Source organism: Lissotriton vulgaris, chromosome 4_1, assembly GCF_964263255.1.
Source record: "Lissotriton vulgaris chromosome 4_1, aLisVul1.2, whole genome shotgun sequence".
Taxonomy (NCBI): Eukaryota; Metazoa; Chordata; class Amphibia; order Caudata; family Salamandridae; genus Lissotriton; species Lissotriton vulgaris.
The window spans coordinates 49,106,531-49,122,882 of NC_141691.1; positions in this window are offsets into that span (position 1 = coordinate 49,106,531).

A 16,352-nucleotide genomic window follows, 5' to 3' on the forward strand; every position below is an offset into this window, starting at 1 on the left:
TGAAGAGTCAAGCTTTCCCTTCTTCACCTGCAAGCACCTGACATCGGTGGGCATCCGCCTATCATCTTCCTGACACTGGCAAATGACCCAGACTCTGTCCCCTCTGTTTTTAGGTTCTTCTTATCTTCGATCCAGGCTTGGATCATGCTGTACACTTTTCACGCATTTTTCCGCAGATTGCCATTGAAAACAACAACGAACCCGACAGGAAAAGACACCTATGCACCCAGCATCCTTGGGTCGAGGTTACTCGAGTACCCCAGTGCTCCCGCGGGTGTTGACTCTAGAAACTCCTAGTTCTAAACGGGTTTGCTCCAAGTCCTCTTCTAAGTGTCCTTCATCTCTAAAATTCCAACTGCGACTTTCCCCATAGAAGTTAATGGTGATTCGCGGCTGTGTTCTCACACTGCACGCGTCCCCCATAGGTCCCCTGTGTCACTACCTTGGGTGGTTCCCGGTGACCCCAGCGGTTCTACAAGCTCTAGGCGTTGTATCTATGCAAGTCGTGGTTCTTATACCACTTTCTTAATATATGGTTTAGTACGCCCCTAGGGCTCAACGTATATTGTGCTTATTTACTGTGTGTTATTAAGTTTACTGAATGTACTTTTGCCCCTAGCCTCATAAAGGGACTAGAGGGATGTGTTTAGAATAAATACATATATTTTCTATATATAACTGGTGTGGTTCTCCTTTTATTTGGTCATTCACGAGATTATAGACTGGTAAAAGCAGCTGCTTTACATTCCTCCAAGACTTAACCTGAAGGCTGCTCTCCACAGCTACCACTAGGATAGCTTTCTGTAAAGGTTGTCTAAACCTACCATCAATAAGGGTCGTTTGAACTGGTGCAAGGTGCCCACTAGAAAAGTGGACAGCATATGCCAGACCAACTTCTCACACTCATTATCACCACAGAGTCCATAGTGTCTTCATGGAGTTCTCACTGTGACCATAGAGTCCTCACTGTCACCACAGAGTCCACAGTGTATTCATGTAGTCCTCACTGTCACCACAGAGCCACAGAGTCCACAGTGTCTTCATGGAGTCCTCACTGTCACCACATAGTCCATAGTGTCTTCATGGAGTCCTCACTGTCACCACAGAGTCCACAGTGTCTCCATGAAGTCCTCACTGTCACCACAGAGTCCATAGTGTCCCCATGGAGTCCTCACTGTCACCACAGAGTCCATAGTGTCTTCATGGAGTCCTCACTGTCACCACAGAGTTCATAGTGTCTCCATGAAGTCCTCACTGTCACCACAGAGTCCATAGTGTCTTCATGGAGTCCTCACTGTCACCACAGAGTCCATAGTGTCTTCATGGAGTCCTCACTGTCACCACAGAGTCCATAGTGTCTCCATGAAGTCCTCACTGTCACCACAGAGTTCATAGTGTCTTCATGGAGTTCTCACTGTGACCATAGACTCCTCACTGTCACCACAGAGTCCACAGTGTCTTCATGGAGTCCTCACTGTGACCACAGAGTCCTCACTGTCACCACAGAGTCTATAGTGTCTTCATGGAATCCTCACTCTCACCAGAGAGTCCAAAGTGTCTTCATGGAGGGCTCACTGTCACCAAGGAGTTCATAGTGTCTTCATGGAGTCCTCACTGTCACCACAGAGTCCATAGTGTCTTCATGGAGTCCTCACTGTCACCAGAGAGTCCATAGTGTCTTCAAAGAGTCCTCACTGTCACCACAGAGTCCATAGTGTCTTCATGGAGTCCTCACTGTGACCATAGAGTCCTCACTGTCACCACAAAGTCCACAGTGTTACCACAGAGTCCTCACTGTCACCACAGAGTCTATAGTGTCTTCATGGAGTCCTCACTGTCACCACAGAGTCCACAGTGTCCTCAGTGTCCATAGTGTCTTTGTGGAGTCTACAGTGTCCCCACAGCGTCCACAATGTCTCCACAGAGCTCAAGGTATACACACAGAGTCCACAGTGTCTTCATGGAGTCCTCACTGTCACCACAGAGTCCATAGTGTCTTCAAAGAGTCCTCACTGTCACCACAGAGTTCATAGTGTCTTCATGGAGTCCTCGCTGTCACCACAGAGTCCATAGTGTCTTCATGGAGTCCTCACTGTAACCACAGAGTCTACAGTGTCCTCAGAGTCCACAGTGTCTTTGTGGAGTCTACAGTGTCCTCACAGAGTCCATAGCATATTCATGGTGTCCACAATATTCCCACAGAGTCCATAGTGGCTTCATGGAGTCCTCACTGTCACCAGAGAGTCCACAGTATCCTTAACCCCTTCCATGCTCATGACGAGCTCAGCTCGTCATGCAGTACAGTGCTCGTGTGCTCATGACGAGCTGAGCTCGTCATGACCACACCCGTTTCTATTGTGGTCCAGCACAGTAGAAAAATAACTCAAGCATCCAAGAGGTTAAAGATTCTACAGTGTCCCCGTGGAGTCTACAGAGTCCCCGCAGAGCTCCAAGTATCCACACAGTGTCCTCAGTGTCCTTACAGATTCTACAGTGTCTCTGCAGAGTCTACAGAGTCCCTACAGAGTCCACAATGTCCCTGTGGAGTCCACAGTGTCCCCACAGAGTCCATAGCATCTTCATGAAGTCCACAATGTTCCCACAGAGTCCATAGTGGATTCGTGGAGTCCTCACTGTCACCAGAGAGTCCACAGTATCCTTACAGATTCTACAGTGTCCCTGTGGAGTGTACAGAGTCCCCGCAGAGCTCAAGGTATCCACACAGAGTCCACAGTGTCCGTACATATTTCTACAGTGTCTCTGTAGAGTCTACAGAGTCCCTACAGAGTCCACAATGTCCCTGTGGAGTCCACAGTGTCCATGCAGAGCTCAAGGTATCCACACAGAGTTCACAGTGTCCATTCAGAGCTCAAGGTATCCACACAGAGTCCACAGTGTCCTTACAGATTCTACGGTGTCCCCGCAGAGTCTACAGTGTCCCTACAGAGTCCACAATGTCCCTGTGGAGTCCACAGTGTCCCCGCAGAGCTCAAGGTATCCACACACAGTCCACAGTGTCCCCTCAGAGCTCAAGGTATCCACACAGAGTCTACAGTGCCCCCGCAGAGCTCAAGGTATCCACACAGAGTCCACAGTGTCCCTCAGAGCTCAATGCATCCACACAGAGTCCACAGTGTCCGTACAGATTCTACAGTGTCTCTGCAGAGTCTACAGAGTCCCTATAGATTCCACAATGTCCCTGTGGAGTCCACAATGTTTCTCATAGTCCATAGTGGATTCATGGAGTCCTCACTGTCAACAGAGAGTCCACAGTATCCTTACAGATTCTACAGTGTCCCTACGGAGTCTAGAGAGTCCACGAAGAACTCAAGGTATCCACACAGAATCCACAGTGTCCTCACAGATTCTACAGTGTCTCTGCAGAGTCTACAGAGTACCTACAGAGTCCACAGTGTCCCCGCAGAGCTCAAGGTATCCACACAGAGTCCACAGTGTCCCCACAGAGGTCAAGATATCCACACAGAGGCCACAGTGTTCCCACGGAGTCCACAGTGTCTTAATGAAGTCCTCACTCTCATCAGAGAGTCCACAGTGTCCTTACAAATTCTACAGTGTCTCTGTGGAGTCTACAGTGTCCCTGTGGAGTCCTCACTGTCACCACAGAGTCCATAGTGTCTTCATGGATCTCCACTGTGACCATAGAGTACTCACTGTCACCACAGAGTCCATAGTGTCTTCATTGAGTCCTCACTGTCACCACAAGTCCACAGTGTCCTTCCAAATTCTGTAATGTCTCCGCAGAGTCTACAGAGTCCACAGTGTCTCCGCAGAGCTCAAGGTGTCCACACAGAGTCCATAGTGTCTTCATGGAGTCCTCACTGTCACCACAGAGTCCACAGTGTCCTTCCAGATTCTGCAATGTCTCCATAGAGTCTACAGATTCCCCACAGAGTCCACAGTGTCTCCGCAGAGCTCAAGGTATCCACACAGAGTCCACAGTGTCCCTGCAGAGGTCAAGGTATCCACACAGAGTCCACAGTGTTCCCACAGAGTCCACAGTGTCTTCATGGAGTCCTCACTCTCACCAGAGAGTCCACAGTGTCCTTACATATTCTACAGTGTCTCTGCAGAGTCTACAGAGCCCCTACAATGTCCACAATGTCCCAGCAGAGCTCTATGTATCCACACAGAGTCCACAGTGTCCTTACAGATTCTACAGTGTCTCTGCGAAGTCTACAGTGTCTTCATGGACTCCCCACTGTCACCACAGAGTCCATAGTGTCTTCATGGAGACCTCACTGTGACCATAGAGTCCTCACTGTCACCACAGAGTCCATAGTGTCTTCAAAGAGTCCTCACTGTCACCACAGAGTCCATAGTGTTTTCATGGAGTCCTCACTGTCAACGCAGAGTCCATAGTGTCTTCATGGAGTCCTCACTCTCACCACAGAGTCCATAGTGTCTTCATGGAGTCCCCACTGTCACCACAGAGTCCATAGTGTCTTCATGGAGTCCTCACTGTCACCAAAGAGTCCACAGTGTCTTCTTGGAGTCCCCACTGTCGTCAAAGAGTCCATAGTGTCTTCATGGAATCCTCACTCCCACCAGGGAGTCCATCGTTTCTTCATGGAGTCCTCACTGTCATCACAGAGTCCATAGTGTCTTCATGGAGTCCTCACTTTGACCAAAGAGTCCATAGTGTCTTCATGGAGTCCTCACTCTCACCAGAGAGTCCATAGTGTCTTCATGGAGTCCTCACTCTCACCAGAGAGTCCACAGTGTCTTCATGGAGTCCTCACTGTCACCAAAGAGTCCACAGTGTCTTCATGGAGTTCTCACTGTCACCAAAGAGTCCATAGTGTCTTAGTCAAGTCCTCACTCTCATCAGAGAGTCCATAGTGTCTTCATGGAGGCCTCACTGTCACTACGGAGTCCATAGTGTCGTCATGGAGTCCTCACTCTCACCAGAGAGTCCATAGTGTCTTCAAAGAGTCCTCACTGTCACCACAGAGTCCATAGTGTCGTCATGAAGTCCTCACTCTCACCAGAGAGTCCATAGTGTCTTCATGGAGTCCTTGCTGTCACCAAAGAGTCCATAGTGTCTTCATGGAGTCCTCACTGTCACCAAAGAGTCCATAGTGTCTTCATTGAATCCTCACTGTCACCAAAGAGTCCATAGTGTCTTCCTGGAGTCCTCACTGTCACCACAGAGTCCATAGTGTTTTCATGGAGTCCTCACTGTCACCACAGAATCCATAGTGTCTTCATGGAGTCCTTGCTGTCACCACATAGTCCATAGTGTCTTCATGGAGTCCTCGCTGTCACCAAAGAGTCCATAGTGTCTTCATTGAGTCCTCACTGTCACCACAGAGTCCATAGTGTCTTCATGGAGTCCTCACTGTCACCAAAGAGTCCATAGTGTCTTCATGGAGTCCTCACTGTCACCACAGAGTCCATAGTGTCTTCATGGAGTCCTCACTCTCACCAGAGAGTCCATTGTGTCTTCATGGAGTCCTCACTGTCACCAAAGAGTCCATAGTGTCTTCATGGAGTCCTCACTGTCACCACAGAGTCCATAGTGTCTTCATGGAGTCCTCACTCTCACCAGAGAGTCCATTGTATCTTCATGGAGTCCTCACTGTCACCAAAGAGTCCATAGTGTCTTCATGGAGTCCTCACTCTTACCAGAGAGTCCACAGTGTCCTTCCAGATTCTGCAGTGTCCCCACAGAGCTCAAGGTTTCCACACAGAGTCCAGAGTGTTGATTTGGAGTCCACAGTGTGTGGTCAGGAGAAAGGCAAACACTAAACTTCTACCGGCGACTGATCAGGAATTTTATTTTATAGGTGTTGGGGCAGTTCTGGTGCAGAACACCTTTTTGAGAGTCAGCTACCCGATACGGTGTTTCTATCTCTCTTCTACTGTGAGGTAGGTCTGGGTATCATCTCCGGCGACCAATGGTTTAGGTACACACCAAGAGTTGGCACCTGATGCAGTGTCCTCCAGCACTCTTACTCTGTGAGGTAGGTCTGATCATCTGCGTACATGTTGCGAGCGATACTTTGGTTACATGTGCCATGTAAATGCTGATGGGGCTCAGTGAGAGACCTGAACCTTGTAGGATAGCATAACTTATAATGGTGAGTGGGGGCAGCAAGGGTCCTACTTCAGTCAGGAAGTGTTTGAACGAGTGTTAAGCATGGGCGAATTTTGCGAATCTGGCGTTCGCGAATTTGCGTATTTGCAAACTCGCAATCCGCAAAATCCGCGAATTCTCGCGAATTTGCGGATTTTTTTGTTTTTATAGTGTTTTCAAGGGTTTCTGGCAGTTCGCGCGGATTTTGTACCAGTTCGCAATTGCGAACTTACTTGTCGGCACGCAACGGTCGCGTCTATGTTGTTTCTACGTCTGGTTCATCATCACAGGTTCACAGCACCCTCTGTTTCAACACTGCCACCCTCTGTTTCACCCATGCCACCCTCTGGTACATCAATGCCACCCTCTGGTTTATCATCATCACTGTAGATTATGGGGGGGGAAAGCAAGCACACCTGCCCTGCTTCAACTGACATGAATTAATTTGGGGTTGATTTATTAATGTGTCACTGTTTTAAAATTCCAGTCTGGCACCTGCTTCTTTATCTGTAATTTGCTTTCTGTTGCAGTGCAATTTTTTTTTCCAGGACCTTTGTGGCCTACTTGTAGCTATTCTATGATCCGGCTGTGAGGGTCAGAGCAGGGTCATACATTTGTTGCAACTAGCAACTGAACTCTGGAGGGGCCCCAGTCAGGAAGCACTACAGGGAATGGTTACTAATGATGAATTTGAACTTTTGCACCTGCTGAGTTCTTTCAGTTTAGCAAAACTCGTTTTTCTGCAGAACAGCAAATGTAATGCCCCAAACAAACTTACTTGTGAAAGTTGATTTCTAATCCAAAAGTGATCCAAAGAAAGTCAAAAGGCCTCAAATCCAAAAAAGAGCAGGCAAATGTCAACCTGAGGAGTTATTCTGATAAAAATCATCATTTTCAGAAGGTCTATGCTGCTTGCTAGTGGATTTCTTGTGCAGAATTGCAAATTTTGTAATTTCGCGAGTGCGAGATTGTTGCTGCCCGCCGCACCTACATGTTCACAATTGCGAACTTACGCCGCACGCTGCAAAATTGTATCACCAAGAAAAAAAAATCTGCTGCATGCAAATTTGCGGATTTTCGGTAAAATTCGCGAGCGTTCGCGGATCGCGAATTTACCGAAAATCCGCAAAATCCGCGAGCGGAACGGATTTTCCGCCCATGCTTAACGAGTGTCCCAGCCACCGGTTAAAGTGTAGTAAAAAAAGTATGGGAACTATGATGCCTCGTGCAATGGGGGTGGGGGTCAGAGTGAGCATGGGGACCGGGTCAAAGGTGTTGCAAAAAATATTCTGTAACTTTTTTCAGTCCTTCACCTTCGAGTAAAATAACGCACAGCTTAAATGAAAAATAAACACAGGTTAATCAGTGGGAAATGCTCTATTGCACATTATGAAACCTTTATTATTTACTGCACTGCAGCGGTCTGTGTTTGTATCAGAGAGCCACGGAACTGAATCATGGTTGGTGCAGTGGAGAATAGGAACTTGTATATTTTTGTGCTATGAGATTTAATAAGTGCTTCCAAACTATAGATGTTGGTAATATCCAGATTGTACATGTGCCCTTTAGTTATAATTTTCCATTAGGAGCACACACTTCACAGCTCAACTGGTAACTCTCTTACAATTCCACTCAAAAACATAATATGTCAATGTCACCAGGAAGCTTCAAGGGGATTTCATCAATTAAAGTCATTACAGGTTCCCAAGCACCCTCTACATTTGCAGAGTAACCCTTTGCCACATTTACATTTACGGCCGGATTGGGAACCAGCCCTTGCAGATTGCTGCTCAACTGGCCCTGGGAGCGGGCGGGTGGGGGTGGGGGCGGGGGGGAGCAGTGAGAAGCGCTGCTCCCAGTTTTGTTACAGGGGCCGATACTGCAACAGTGCTGCAAAACCTGCACCCAGTAAAAAACCGCCCCACGGGTACACAATCGCCCTCCCTCCTTCCCGGCCCACCAGGGAAACGCCTTGTGCCTGCTACGGCCAGTCCGGCCCTGTTTACATTTATTTGTGGTAAGCATGCACCCTGGCAAGAAGGCTTGTTTAGCTGTCTGCCCGTGTCTCCGCTTCACAGCACAGAGACTCCCTGGCTTACACTTCAGCTGAAGAATTTTAACTGCCGGAATTAAAGTGTGAAGCATTTCAACTGCTGGAATTAATGTCCCAGGATGGTTGCCTTTTTACAAGAAATAGGCAAACTGTTTTTTGTAAATTAATCAAAAAAGTATGGGCACGTGTGTCCCTCAAATCCCCCTCACTTCCACCACTGGCCCCAGCAGAATGTTGGATTCTGTGTTGTCAAAAGCTGGGGTGAGGGATAATCAGAAGGGAACGCAGGGCCTCTGTTGAGCTGATCTCTGAGGTTCTTTTATGCAGATTTCCTCTCCTGGGGCAGAATGCTGACTGCAGGTCCTTTTCCTTTTGTTGGTTTCCAGACATTGGGATGGGTGGTTGTGATGTTTGCCGCAAACAAAAAGCACAAGGTGGGTTTGGAGTTGGCCCTGGTGTGCATGTCCTAGATTTTGGGGGCTTATCAGGTTCAGAATGTGAGGAGGAGTTGTGGGATCAGAAGCAAGGAAGCTGGTGGAACAGCACGTCCATCTGGGCAGTGCCATGGACCCTGTGCATCTGTGCGGGTTCGTTGACCCCCTTGCATCTGTGCAGTGCTGTCGACCCCATGCATATGTGCAGTGCTGTCGACCCCAGTGGACCTGTGCATTTGTACAGTGTTGTGGATCCCATGCATTTGGGCAGTGTCATCGACTCTGTGCAGTGTTGTGCCCTCCCACGCATCTGTGCAGTGCTGTGGACCCAGTGCGTCAGTGCAGTGTTGTGGACCCCATAATTTTGTGCAGTGTTGTGGACTCTGAGCATCTGTGCAGTGCGGTGGACTCTGTACATCTGGGCAGTGTTGTGGATTATGTGCATCCATGCAGTGCTGTGCACCCTGTGTAATCATGCAGAGCCGTGCACCCCATGCATCTGTTCAGTGTTGTAGATTCTGTGCATCTGTGCAGTGCTGTGCTCTCTGTGCATCCATGCAGTGCTGTGCACCCTGTGCGACCGTGTGGAGCTGTGCATCTCAGTGTTGTGAATTCTATGCATTTGTGTATTTTCGTGGACCACACACATCTGTGCACCCTGTGTATCGGGGCAGGGTCATGGAACCCACACATCCATGCAGTGCTGTGCACCCTAAGCATCTGTGCCATGTTGGGAATTCTGTGAATTTGTGCAGTGTTGTGGACCCTGTGCCACCGTGCAGTGCTGTGCACCCTGTACATCTGGGCTATGCTGTGAGACCTGCACATCTATGCAGTGTCGTGCACCCCATGCATCTATGCAGTGTTTTGGAACATGTGCATCCATGCAGGACTGTGCACACTGTGTGCCTGGTCAGTGCCGTGGACCCCATGCATCTGTGCGTGTTGTGCATTCTGTGCAGTATAACATAAGGTAACAGGTGTATTTGTAAAGCGCACGTTCGCCCCAGCAACGGGGCATCTTGGCGCTGAAATAACAGATGTGTATTGTTACCCAACGGTACTCATTTTATCGACCTCAAATGGATGAAAGGCTGAGTGGACCCTCCGGGATTTGAACCTGTGACCATGAGGTCAAATACAGGCCCCTGCAGTGGATGCATTAGTCCACTGAGCAACCAGACCCGGCTAGTATTGTGGACCTCGCACATTTGTGCAGTGCTGTGCATGTCGTGCATCTGGTCAGTGTCACAGACCTTGTGCTTCTATGCATGTTGTCAACATTCCTGCCACAGCTCACCTCTCTTGACTCTCACAATATACCAGCATGACTCATATCATTCCTCCCAACACTTATGAATGAACAAAGGTTTTGTACCCTGATGTTTGACCATATTACATGCTGTTGGTAATTGCTAGCTGCAGCTGCTGTTCCCTAATTTGTTTGAAAAGGCTTAATAGCTTTTACTAATGTTTTACTATGCATATGCAAGGTAAGATTTCATGCGCCACAGAAACATCCAGAAAACCTGCATACGGGTCCGTTTACTCATGGCATCAGGGTTCTCTTAGGTTGGGCCCTGTTTTGTCTGCAGCATAATATTCTGCCGTTGGTTGAAACTAATAAACTGAATATATATTCGGACAGCTTTATTGGAGTGGGATTATTCTCTGTCACTGCTCAACTTTACATTCAGTGACTATCTAATGTTTTATCGCATATACTTTCACGAGATATTGAAATCTTGACCTCCTATACTGCATCAAGATAGGAGGTCTAACTACAGGACTGTCTTAAAATAGCAGCCCTGACGAAATTGTGGGGATACATCCCCTAAAACGACAAAACATGTGTTGGCTAAGGCTAAAAGAAGAACAAATAAAGACAAGAAATGTAACTATCTGTGCTTTATATACTCTGACTGTTCTTGTACTAAACTGTAATTAATATGAATCGTGTGTGCTTCAAACCTATAAAATGTGGTTGGTAATAGCTAGCTGCAGCTGGTGTTCCCTGATTTGTTTGAAAAGGCTTAATAGCTTTTACCAATCTTTTACCCTGCATATGCAAGGTCAGGTTTCAGGCACCACAGAAACATCCAGAAAATCCACCAGAATAAGCATCAAGTAACTGGCATAGATGTACCTTCCGGAAGACTTCCCTCATCAAATTAATCCCCTGTACCTGTTCTTTGTTATAAGTAATTAGAATAAGCATTCTAAAACACCTTCTAGAAGACAACCTCATCAACTTATTCATCTGCACCTCTTCCTTGCTACATGCAATTAGAATCAGACCTTGGCGAATATTCTAAATTACCTTCTATAATGCAGCTTCATCAAGTTCATTATCTGCACCTGTTCCTTGTTACAAACAATTAGAACAAGACTTTTATGAACGTTCTAAATCCGTCTTATTTAAAGACTGTCCACACTCCTCCCCGTCACTTAGCCTCTTCGCCCGCCACTTGCCTGTTTCCCAGCTTTCAGTACACCCGCCTCCCAGCTGACCCTCCCTCCCACAGACTCAGTAAGCTCGTCCCGTCCCTGATTTCACTGTGACCGTCCTGACGCCGTCAGAAGCGGTCGCTCACCGCAGCCACTGGCCCTTGCTACGATCACTTTGCTGACCACAGAGCGCCATTACCCAAGTTTGCTCCTTTCACTGCTGACTGCATTTTGGAATCGGATTGCTGCCTGCATATCGAAGCGCGCTGCTGCATTTGGTATCGTAGTGCTGCCTGCATTTTGAAGCGTGCTGCTCGTGCTAGCATTGTTCTCAATCAGTAGCGCCTGCATTGCCTCATTACAGTTTAAAATTAGTAGCCTCGCATAACGCTCGCCACAATTGTGTAGTTGTAACATTATTTGATTATATTACTGTTATTGTGCCTCTGCCTACGAAGATTCCACTCTTGTTGGCCCCAACCGGTTACAGTTTCGCTTCTTTAGCCATTTGGTGTTATTGTGCCTCGGAGCCCGTCCCCTCCACCACGCACCCACCTCCCAGCTGACCCTCCCTCGCCCCTCGCCCCTCCCCCCCACTATCCATTTATGACAGATGCTTCTGCGCGCAGTGTTCACGCGCAGCCATCGCGCCCCATGTGCGCCGAAGGTGCGCCAAAGGTAAGCCCGTCTACGCCCATCCGCGCCTGGACCGCGCCCAGCGCCAGACCCCCTGGTCCCCATGAACCGCACTCCTCCCACATAACGTATGACGCCGCCACCCTCCTAGCCCTTAACCCCGGACGCACACCTCAATGCTACGAAGCTGCCCCGGGACGTTCCCACGGTCCTTTCGCCTGCCAATCCTGCAAATTTACCAGCATCAATACCAATACCACTATCACTAACCCCAAACACAGCTCCGACTCCAACCACCTGAAGTGCATCCTGCTGAACACCTGCTCGATCCACAGACATGCCACCGAACTCTGGGATCTACTCAACACTACATCACCGGACATCGCCTTCCTTACTGAAACATGGATGAACGCTTCTTCAACACGCGACATCGCCATAGCCATCCCGGACAATTACAAGATCATCCGAAAAGACCCCACCGTCCAAACAGGAGGAGGCATCGCAATCGTCCATAAGAACACCATCAAAATCACCACCAACTCCGACGATAACCTTACAACCGCCGAACACCTCCACTTCCAGATCCACACCGACCCTAGAATCACACTCAGAGGCACCCTCATCTACAGGCCTCCAGGAACCCGTAAACAATTCAGCGAAGACATCACTGACTTCATCAGCCCACATGCCCTCGCCTCCGAAAACTACATGCTACTAGGAGACCTCAACTTCCACCTGGAAAAGAAATATGACAGCAACACCACCACCCTTCTTGACAACCTAGCCAATCTCGGTCTCAAACAACTTGTTGACACCCCCACCCATGTTGCCGGACATACGCTCGACCCAATCTTCACCTCCAGCAAACACATCTCCTTTGATCACACCACAGCTCTACATTGGACGGACCACAGTTGTGTTCACTTCAGCTACAAAACAACCTCGACCTACAACCCCCCACAACCTATCCCCCGAAGAAAATGGAACAAAATCACCACCGACCAACTCCTCTCATCGCTCAACCAAAACCCACCCGCCCTCTCATCGGACCCAAACCAAGCTGCCATCAAATTCAAACACTGGATCACTCACAGCGCAGACGAATTAGCACCCTTGAGAAACCGTCACACCAAACTAGACAGCAAAAAGGCCCCCTGGTCCAACGATGACCCTAAGAAATCCAAAAAGCTATGCCGTACTCTCGAGAAAACATGGAGAAAAAACCCAACCACCGACAACATGACCACCTTCAAGGCAGCCACCCGCAAACACAGGGGCGTAACACAGGCCCCCGCAGCCCCTGCATTGCGGGGGGGCCCCCTCACTCTAGGGGCCCCAAGGCCCCCTCCCTTTTATGACTGTAAGATTTTAATGGTGCGCAGTGCGCACGGCACACTCAGCGAGGCCGACCTCAATAAATTAGATGGTGGCACAGCCAGGATTGTGCACAACAGCACCGCCAGCAGTTATAATTAAATGGTGGTATGCACGCCAGCCCCGGGCCTCCGAGTATCACTCTTTGACTTTGAGTAATTTAATGGTACGCAACTGCTGTGCAGTGCGCACGCGCGGGCCCCGGCCAGACCTCTGCCTCTGTCTGAGCCTCTTCAATAGTTAATGGTGCGCCTCTTAGGCTAAAATGGTTAGTCTGTGCACCCTGCGCGCAGTTGTCTCCGCCACGCGCCTGCGCTAGTTTCAGGGTGGGGCAGGGTCTGCTGTCGTGACTCGCGACCAATGCTCTGAATTAATCAGTGGTGGTCATGCTTGCGGCCTTGCGTGTTGCAGATCGAGCAATTAAAAGTGCTGCGTTCGCTTGAGCCGAGATCGGATACCACAACCAGGTCAGCCAAGCAGCTACGCTGAGAAGGACTGGTTCAGGGCCCTGCTTGCCCAGTTGCCCAGGAAATCCAGTGCCTTCTCTTCTCCCGCTCGCGCCTACTGAAGCTGCAGACGACCAGGCCAGGCCCAGCCCAGCCCCGAGTTCAGGTGAGTCAAGCTGCATCCGAGCCGAGGCAGGATTGGTTCGTGGTGTCCAGTATTTTTTAAGACCTATCTGCATCCGCACTTCTGTTTGTTTTTCAACGAGAATCTTGACTAGCCTCGGAAGTTTTTCTCTAGAGGGCCCACCCATTTACCATGTACGCCATTAAAATGCAGATAGCGTTTGTAAAGGGGAAGTCCAATATAAAGTGTAAACAGTGCAAAACCATCTTCCTAAGTTATTTAAATGATTCTACTGCATGCTGGCTGAGGTGGGGAACATGAGACATTACTGCAGTGCTACGTAAGGGCAGGCAGCTATAAGAAGGTCATTAACACGGCACGATAGAGGCAGAAAAGTCACAGTTAGGTTCTCTTACCAACCAATTGCCCTCCCTGGGGTCCTATAGATTGAGCTTCTTAGAACCAGGTTTTCTTTGGAGGCCACATGTCTGTACACTCGGGACCTCCCAATGCTTGCTGCCCCCAGCTATCCTGTTGAACAAATGGAGGAGGAAGGGTGGGGGGGGGGAACGGGAAAGTAATAAATATCCCCTGCTTCTTCAGGGAGAGTCGTTGCCACGAATAGTGCCATTGAAGCAGACTAGTAGCCCACCTAGCCAGTGTACACTGATGCTAACCCACCTCATGTTGTTCCAGGGAAAGGTTTGTCGTCACTAGCAATGGGGGTTGTGCACACAATCTCCGTTCAATCGCCTCAAACCGTTTCTCCAATTGGGACAGAAGCAATTTAACAGTGGTTTTAAATCTGCTCAATAATGTTTCCGCAAAACCAGTCCTCCCAGTCAGAAGACCAAAGTAATTGATCAAAAGCGGAGAGCTGTGCGGGTGCACAGGGACTACCACTAATAGCTTTGGGTTTGAATACAGAAGCACACATTTTATGTTTGACTTGACGGCACTCATCATAGAAAACACTTAACTCCTCTTCCTCGTTTAGAGTGAGAATGGTATCAGGTGGATATACCACTGTTGAATATATAACTGACATTGGGGGAAGTAGGCAGTATTTGAGGAGGAATGGAACTTTCTGGTGAAAGGTGAATGCATTCTGGCAACAGCTTCGATGTGAGCGAAAGATGGCTTTCAGTCAACTATATATCTTTGCTAATCCACTGCCCTGTGGATGAACCGGTCAATTGAGGAGTTTAAGGGTGGTGTGGGTAGACCTGGTGGTACTTTGCGTTTTCCCATGATGTGCCAGTCAAGGTTCAATTCTGTGATGGGTTGGAAAAATGAGCCTCCCTTGGAGAAAACCTGTTCTCTTGCTAGTTCGGCCAGCGGGAGAGGAAACAATGGCCCTTTTAGCATGGGGGTTTAAGTGTGTTACCTTGCTTGATAGATGCAGCAAAGAAAGAGCCCTACATTAAGGGGAGTAAAAGGGGGTGCCCAGCCCAGACTCCCCAGGGCTCCCACAGCTATAGATAGGCCCTCAAGTGTCTCATGTGAGGGGGTCAAAGTATACTTATATACGCTGGTGTCACTCTCACCCATCCTCCTTATGGTGCAGGGAAAGCTGGGACATGCAGTCCCCCAAGAGTCCACAAGAAGAAGGACTCCACAAAGTAAAGACCCAACAATATTTGAGTGGAACCCTCCCATCGGAAATGCACTTTAGGTTCTCAAAAGTTATTAACACAGTTCTAACAGAGCGAAAGGCAGTCACAGTGCTTTACAGAACTACTTGTTTAAATAAATAAGTATATGTACAAGTGATAAACCCAAAGACATCATTTAGGTGTCGCCAGGGATTGCAACTGCAATCCCTGGAGTTCCCCCGCAGATCCCTGGCACTGCTTTTGGGACCTCTGTCCTCAGAGGTGGTAAATTTCTCCCTCCTTGTCAGCTAATTTTTTATTGCACTTACCGTGAAGAATTGTATGTTATTAACTAGTATTTTAATTGAAAACTGGAGCATCAGGTAAGTAAAACCTGTTTTGAAATTTATGCTGTGTGTGTTCTTGATAGAGTGTGTTTGTGCGAGAGAGGGAGTGTTTATGTGCAAGCCTGTGAGCATGTGCGTGTGAGTGAAAGTGGCACCCAGGTTTAGGAGTCCCAATAAATAAGATTACATGTCAGCAAGTATGAGTGCGAATGATGGAGTGAGGGCAACGGTGAGTGCAAGTCAGTGTGAGTGAGTAGCTATGAGTAAATCAGTGTATTAATGAGTGACAATGTGTGAATGAGTGTAAGATCAAATGCAAGAGTGACAATGAACGAGTGCATGTGAGTTAGAATGGTTGAGTGAGTAGGTGAGAATGAGTGTGAGGTAGAAATTGTATTTTTAGCCTGGGACCTGGTCTACTAGAGATAGTACTTAGCATATTCAACATCCACGACAAACATCTTGTGCAGGCATACTCAAGGTAATTCTTGGTAAAATGCTTGCACTGATATTATGGAGGTTATTCTTGGCATAAAGGATGACAGCTGTGGAACATAGGAGGGGGACAAACTTGACAAAATGCTGACCCTATCATACTAGAGGTAAATTTTGACAAAAGGATTACCCATCATACATCGATATCGTTAATTGAAAAATTCCAGGACTATCATATTTTATGTAATTGTTGGCATAAGGGGGCACCCATGGCTTATAGCTAGCACCCATGGCAAAATGCTGGCCTTGGCACAATGGAGTCTATTTTGACTTAGGGGTGCTCCCATAGCAAATGTAGAAATA